This window comes from Cebus imitator, unplaced genomic scaffold, assembly GCF_001604975.1.
Source record: "Cebus imitator isolate Cc_AM_T3 unplaced genomic scaffold, Cebus_imitator-1.0 Scaffold75, whole genome shotgun sequence".
In the NCBI taxonomy this organism is placed as follows: Eukaryota; Metazoa; Chordata; class Mammalia; order Primates; family Cebidae; genus Cebus; species Cebus imitator.
This window is the reverse complement of record NW_016107390.1, coordinates 5,477,503-5,485,321: the sequence shown is the minus strand read 5'-3', so window position 1 is coordinate 5,485,321 and position 7,819 is coordinate 5,477,503. Positions and strand designations below refer to the sequence as shown.

Here is a 7,819-nt window from a genome sequence, read left to right as displayed (position 1 = left end):
TGAGTAGCTGGGATTACAGGCACACGCCACCATGCCCAGCTAATTTTTTGTATTTTTAGTAGAGACGGGGTTTCACCGTGTTGACCAGGATGGTCTCGATCTCTTGACCTCGTGATGCACCCGCCTCGGCCTCCCGAAGTGCTGGGATTACAGGCGTGAGCCACCGCGCCCGGCACAATCAACATTTTTTATTGATAAATTTTTACTAGCAATCCAAATAATTTCCATAAACCAAATTCCTGGAATTGAATCATTAGGTCAAAAGGTACTTGCATGTTAGAAGCTATTGAGGCAGCAGTTGCCCAGAAAGTTTGCCCCGACATACACTTCTGTGATGTTTCTCCTGCAGCCTTACCAATACTGATTTTAGTTGTATGTCAAAAGTTTCTGAGTTGGAACAAATCATCTATTACATGCCCTTCATGTTGGTGAGTACATCTGGCCCCAGTGAGGGGAAGGGGATAGGAACTAACACCTACTGAGCTTGAGGCCTGCCTGTCTACCTAGGTACTGTCATAAACATCATCTCATTTACTTTTACTTATACATGTTTTTGTTTTGTGTGTGTGTGTGTTTTGTTTGTTTTGTTTTGTTTTTTAGATGAAATTTTGCTCTTATTACCCAGCCTGGAGTGCAATGGCATGATCTCGGCTCACTGCAACCTCCACCTCCCAGGTTCAGGCAATTCTCCTGCCTCAGCCTCCCGAGTAGCTGGGATTTCAGGCATGCGCCACCATGCTGGGCTAATTTTATATTTTTAGTAGAGATGGGGTTTCTCCATGTTGGCCAGGCTGATCTCGAACTCCTGACCTCATGAATCACCCGTCTCATCCTCCCAAAGTGCTGGGATTACAGGCATAAGCCACCTTGCCTGGCCTAATTTTATTTTTAATTTAATAAATAGAGCCTGGGTGACACAGCAAGACTCCCTCTGTCGCCAGGTGCCAGGCTGGTGTGCAGTGGTGCCATCTCAGCTCACTGCAACCTCCGCCTCCCGGGTTGAAGCAATTCTCCTGCCTCAGCCTCCCGGGTAGCTGGGACTGCAGGTGCACGCCACCACATCCAGCTAATTTTTTTGTATTTTTAGTAGAGAGGGGATTTCACCATGCTGGCCAGGATGATTTTGATCTCTTAACCTCGTGATCTGCCCGCCTCAGCCTCCCAAAGTGCTGGGATTACAGGCTTGAGCCACCATGCCCGGCCAAAAAAAGAACTTTTTTTTTAAAAAATTGGAAACTGGAAAACCAAGGTCAGGGTGCCAGCCTGGTTGGGTTCTGGTGAGAGTCCTCATTCTGGTTATGTCCCCACATGGCCTTCTTTGGTGCATGCATAGGGAGAGGGCATGAGCTCTAGTCCCTCCAAATCAAGGGGGTTCTACTCTCATAACCTCATCTGACCCTAATTATCTTCCTAAGGCCGCACTTCCTAGTGCCATCCCATTGGGGTTAGGGTTTCAACCTAGGAATTTGGAGGCACAGGAGCGTGCAGTCCATTTTCTCCATTTTGTTCAGTGCATTTCAAAGTCTCTCTGTGAGCACAGTGGGTTCCGACTTGAGCTGGAGTGGGGAGCATGTGATAACTCAGGGGTCAGCTTATCTTGCCCAATTGATGCAACCTCTTTCAAAGTGCTCTCCAAGACTGCCCTGAATTCCCCAAGGGCTTATGTTCTCAAGGTCACCTCTGGCTTTAGGCTTCTGCTTCACAGAATTGGATTGTCTCAGCACATTCATTTATGAGTGTAGATGATTTACTGAAAACTGAAGGCTACAGAGAGACTTATATCACAGCAACAAAAACAACTGAAAACACATTGTTAGCTATTTCTCTTTGGAAATCCTTCAGCCATTTCTGAAATCACGGCCCTTGCCAATTTCTGGGCGCTTCAGCCCTCGTCTCTCAGATCTCCTTCTCCCTCACAAATTCCTGCTTATTTCCCACGTATAGAAGTTTATTGCTGTCTTTTGTTGCCTTGGCTTCTGCTGAACCATGTCATCAGGGTTCTGGTGTGAACCTGACAGACTCCATCTTAGCGTCTCCCTCCCTGCTATTTCCCCTTTGGGTGCACACTGGGTCACACTGTACCCAGCATCTTGTAACCATTGAGATCACATCCTGCTTGACAAATGCCCCGGCTATTGTGAATACCCACCGTGGTAACCAACAATTTTGGGAACACTCCTGCCTCCCGGTTCCCAGCTTTCCTCTTCTAACCTGCTTGTTCTGCTTCAGCTAGACTCCCCTCCCCTTTCCCCTAGAATGGGTATAAAAAGAAATCACATCCCCGTAGTCTGGGCTGAGAGATTTTTGAGCATGAGCTGCCTCTCGGTTGCCGGCAATAAAGGACTATTATACTCTCAAGAGGGTATGACAGTTCCATCTCCCTCTGTGCTTCTTATTAAGGTATTTTTCTGGCTGGGTGCCCTGGCTCACACCTGTAATCCCAGTGCTTTGGGAGGCTGATGCCAGAGGATCCCTTGAGGCCAGGAGTTCAAGACCAGCCTGGACAACACAGGAAGACCCTGTCTCTGCAAAAACAAATAGATAATTTAAAAAAAAAAAAAAGGGAAAAAGGTTATTTTTCTAAACCAAAGGGGTTCGTTCTCCTGTAAGGGAAATTTCGGCTCCAACTGCTGATGTAATACATTTGTCATCGTCAGGGTGCAGTGGCTCATGCCTGTAATCCTATCACTTTGGGAGGCCAAGGTGAGTGGATCACCTTAGGTCAGGAGTTCAAGATCAATCTGGCCAATGTGGTAAAACCCCCATCTCTACTAAAAATACAAAAAAATTAGCTGGGCATGGTGGCAGGCACCTGTAATCCCAGCTACTTGGGAGGCTGAGGCAGGAGAATTACTTGAACCCGGGAGGTAGGGTTGCAATGAGCTGAGATCACGCCATTGCACTCCAGCCTCAGCGACAAAGTGAAACTCTGTCTCAATAATAATAATAATAAATTTGTCCTTTAGATGCACAATTTTGAGAAAGGCTAAATACCCCGGACTCTCTCCGCTGCTGACTCAGCATGTAGGTATGCCTTAACCACATTTACCTGAAGCCATGACCAATAGCAAAATTCACATCCACCATCTGTATAGAGAATGTGACTTTTCTACCCTCCTGGCCCTGGATAAACAATGAGTACCTTTTTACAGTTTAATGATAAATAACATTTGTTTAGAATTTTCAAATGCATCATCTCATTTGATTTTCATGAGAACTCAATGCCAGGCAACCCAGCCATAATTTCCTCTGTACAATGAAGTAACTGGGACTCAAAGAGAATTGACTTGCTGAAAACCAGCCCAGGGGAGCTTCAAAGGGGAACGGTGCTCCGTCGTCCCTCCTCTTGCTGCTGTAACAGAATGCCTGTTTCATGTGGAGTTTTATTTCACAGACCCAAGTTTTTGTCAGTTCCGTTGCTTCATTCTGACGATTTCATGGGATCCTTCCCTACGTCATCACACGGTGATGCCTGACTCCTTACCTGCAGTGGGATAATTCTTGCTCTCATCAGTTATTTGGGTTGAAATTTTGGGTTTTCTAGATCTCCTATTAAAATTCACAAACACTGTGAAATAGCCACTGCTCTCTAAGTTTGGGCAACATAATGAGACCTTGTCTTTATTTTTGTGTATGTATTTATTTATTTCTGAGACAGAGTCTCACTCTGTTGGCCAGGCTGGAGTGGAGTGATGAGAGAGATCTCAGCTCACTGCAACCTCTGCCTCCCAAGTTCAAGCAATTTTCATGCCTCAGTCTTCTGAGTAGCTGGGACTACAGGTGCCTGCCAGCACATCTGGTTAATTTTTCTGCTTTTCGGAGAGATGGAGTTTCGCTGTGTTGGCCAGGCTTGTCTCAAACTCCTGGCCTCAAGCGATCCACCAGCCTTGGCCTCCCAAAGTGCTGAGATTACAGGTGTGAGCCATTGTGCCTGGGTGATACCCTCTTTAAAAACAAAACGAAAGCAGCCTTTCTGCCTGTGGATGCCACCAAAGAAGCATCGTTAAAGTCTCTCTTTTCCCTGTGATCACGTCTAAGTCAGAGTCTCCCAAAGAGCCCGAACAGCTGAGGAAGTTCTTCATTGGAGGGCTGAGCTTTGAAACAGCCAATGAGAGCCTGGGGAGCCATTCTGAGCAATGGGGAACGATCCCCAACTGTGTGGTCATGAGAGATCCAAACACCAAGCACTCCAGGAGCTTTGGGTTTGTCACACACGCCGCTGTGGAGGAGGCGGACACAGACATGAGTGCAAGGCCACGCAGGCGGAGGGAAGAGAGGTGGCGCCAGACAGCTGTCTCACGAGAAGATTCTCAAAGACCAGGTGCCCACTTAACTGTGAAAAAGATATTTGTTGGTGGCATTAAAGAAGACACTGAAGAACATCACCTGAGAGATTATTTCGAACAGTATGAAAAACTGAAGTGATTGAAATCATGACTGACTGAGGCAGTGGCAAGAAAAGGGGCTCTTCCTTTGTAACCTTTGACGACCATGACTCTGTGGATAAGATTGTCATCCAGAAATACTGTACTGTGAGAGGCCACGGCTGTGAAGTTAGGAAAGCCCCGTCAGTGGAAGAGATGGCGAGTGATTCATCAGCCAAAGAGGTCCAAGTGGTTCAGGAAGCTTTGGTGGTGGTTGTGGAGGTGGTTTCAGTGGGACCGACAACTTTAATTGTAGAGGAAACTTCAGTGGTCCTAGTGGCTTGGGTGGCAGCCGTGGTGGTGGTGGATACAGTGGCAGTGGCGATGGCTATCATGGATTTGGTAATGAGGAAAGCAATTTTGGAGGTGGTGAAACTACAATGCTTTTGGCAATTACAACCATCAGTCTTCAAATTTTGGACCCGCAAAGGGAGGAAACTTTGGAGGCAGAAGTTCTGGCCCCGATGGTGGTGGAGGCCAATACCTTGCCAAACCACAAAACCAAGGCAGCTATGGCGGTTCCAGTAGCAGCAGCAGCTATGGCAGTGGCAGAAGATTTTAATTAGGAAACAAAGCTTAGCAGGAGAGGAGAGCCAGAGAAGTGACAGGGAAGCTACAGGTTACAACAGATTTGTGAACTCAGCCAAGCACAGTGGTGGCAGGGCCTAGCTGCTACAAAGAAGATATGATTTAGACAAATACTCACGAGTATGGGCAAAAAACTCGAGGACTGTATTTGTGACTAATTGTATAACAGGTTATTTTAGTTCCTGTTCTGTGGAAAGTGTAAAGCATTCCAATAAAGGGTTTTAGTGTAGTTTTTTTTTTTTTTGCACGCATGCTGTTGATTGCTAAATGTAATAGTTTGATCATCACACTGAATAAATGTCTTTTTTTTTAATGTGCTGTGTAAAGTTAGTCTACTCTGAAGCCATCTTAGTAAATTTCCCCAACGGTGTGAAGTTCGAATTCCTTCAGGGTGATGCCAGGTTCTATTTGGAATTTATATACAACCTGCTTGGGTGGAGAAGCCATTGTCTTCAGAAACCTTGGTGTAGTTGAACCGATAGCTACTGTTGTGACCTGAAGTTCACCATTAAAAGGGATTCCCCAAGCAAAATCATGGAATCATTGGTTATAAAAATGATTGTTGGTCCGGGCGCTGTGGCTCACGCCTGTAACCCCAGCACTTTGGGAGGCCGAGGCGGGTGGATCACGAGGTCAAGAGATCGAGACCATCCTGGTCAACATGGTGAAACCCCGTCTCTACTAAAAACACAAAAAATTAGCTGGGCATGGTGGCGCGTGCCTGTAATCCCAGCTACACAGGAGGCTGAGGCAGAAGAATTGCCTGAACCCAGGAGGTGGAGGTTGCGGTGAGCTGAGATCGCGCCATTGCACTCCAGCCTGGGTAACAAGAGCGAAACTCTGTCTCAAAAAAAAAAAAAAAAAAAAAAGATTGTTGGCACATCCTATGCACTATATCTAAACTGAATAATGGTACCAGATAAAATTATAGGTGGGAATGAAGCTTGTGTATCATCCATTATCATGTGTAATCAATAAATGATTTAATTCTCTTGAAAAAATAAAAACAAAATAACATGCCCAAACTAAACCATTATAAACAAACAAATACATAAATAAATAAAATTCATAAACACTCATCAATCCTGCAGGCTCTACTTTAAGGTAGTTTTTGGGGGTGGGGCAAAGTTGGGGTAGTCTGGTAGGAGGGTTTTTCACTCACTTCCCATTTCTTAAATAATGGATTTTCAGGAGCAGCACTGATCAATACCAGCAGAGTTCAGAATCCGTATTTCACCAAGCACAGGTTTCCTTTGCTGACTCACTCCCAGGATGTGTCGCACAGACCCTCGGCATCATTTGCTATCTACAGAGGGAAGACTCCAAGTCCAGAAGCCAAGTGCATTTAAACATTTGTCTGCCAGCCCTAATGTACTGGCCTTTGTGTCTTCCATCTGTGTTAGTAATCAGGCAAGACATCGTAAATTGTTTCTGCTCTAATTTTTTCCCCTTTCTATAACATAATGAATATTGATGCAGCCAAGGGTTCAGTGAGTAGGGGATGGATAGTTATTAGGAGTGAAAAAAAAATCAATGTAGTATAACCTCAGGATTCAATTTGAATTCCACTTTGGGAACCTGTTTTGTGGTTTGGAAAGAAATGAATTCAATATCAGCTGTTTGCAACTTGACAAGATAAAGAGCTCTGACAGTTCTGTTCAAAGGATGGAATCTCCGGCAATGGAGGGTGGAAATAGTTCAATCTCACTGAAGCCGGGACAGTGATGAAACAGCATTTAGGACAGATGTTTCCTCCTGCAACGCCAGATCCTTCTAGCATGAATCCTCTAGTGAGAGGATTCATGGTGGGAAGCTGTGTTTCAGGGGACAAAGCTTGGGTCTGGAAGTTAAAGCTGGATTTGCATTCAGCATTGCAAATTGTAACCATGGGCACTGTGTTGAACCACTCTGAGCCTCACTTTCTTCATCTCTAAAATGGGGATACTAAGGCCAGGCGCGGTGGCTCATGCCCATAATCTCAGCACTTTGGGAGGCCAAGGCAGGTGGATCATGAGGATAGGAGTTCTAGACCAGTCTGGCCAACATGGTGAAACCCCATCTCTACTAAAAACACAAAAATTAGTTGGGCATGGTGGCAGGCACCTGTAATCCCAGCTACTCGGGAGGCTGAGGCAGGAAAATTGCTTGAACCCTGGAGGGGAAGGTTGCAGTGAGTCGAGATCATACCACACTGCACACCAGCCTGGGTGACAGAGCAAGACTCCACCTCAAAAAATAAAATAAAATGGGGATAATAATGACCACCTTGCCGGTAAAGACTGACAATAATACCTACGCAGTGTCTGACACATGCATGTGCTTAGTTGATAGTAGCAATTTTTGTTGTTGTTTGTTAAGATGGGATCTCGCTGTGTTGCTCACGCTGGTCTCAAACTCCTGGCCTCAAGTGATCCACCCACCCTGGCCTCCCAAAGTGCTGGAATTATAGGCATGAGCCACCATGCCCAGCCAAGCAATTATTCTATGCTTGGTACTATGGAATTGTTTTGTAGTGAGATAAATTGTAAGATCATTTTTTATTTGTTTCACACCTGAATACTTTTGAATATAACTTACACAAGAGTGAATAGTATTATAAAAAAATTCCCGCATTCTTCCTCTTAATTAACTTGGTCTTAAAAAGGAAAACAGTAAGGCTAATGCTAACAGTAATATCTGCCTATAAATATGTACTGCAGATTGCTATGAGAACAATTGAGATAAACTATGTGAAAATACCTTACAAGACACAAAATGCATTGCAGTGATATTTTTAGGCTTCTCTTCCCTAGTCTTGAATATTAATA

The 7,819-nt window shown here is 45.0% G+C and overlaps 1 pseudogene across 1 annotated transcript in view; it reads left to right on the top strand.

Annotated features, from left to right (window-relative positions):
* The window catches only part of LOC108306882, a 15,287-nt pseudogene extending 9,729 nt beyond the window's left edge, over nt 1–5,558 (top strand). Inside the window, exons 2-4 of the transcript XR_001826324.2 lie at nt 350–428; nt 4,039–4,406; nt 4,451–5,558. The product of XR_001826324.2 is annotated as a heterogeneous nuclear ribonucleoprotein A1-like (transcript). The remainder of the gene's footprint in view (nt 1–349; nt 429–4,038; nt 4,407–4,450) is intronic.
* The last annotated feature ends 2,261 nt before the right edge of the window (nt 5,559–7,819 follow it).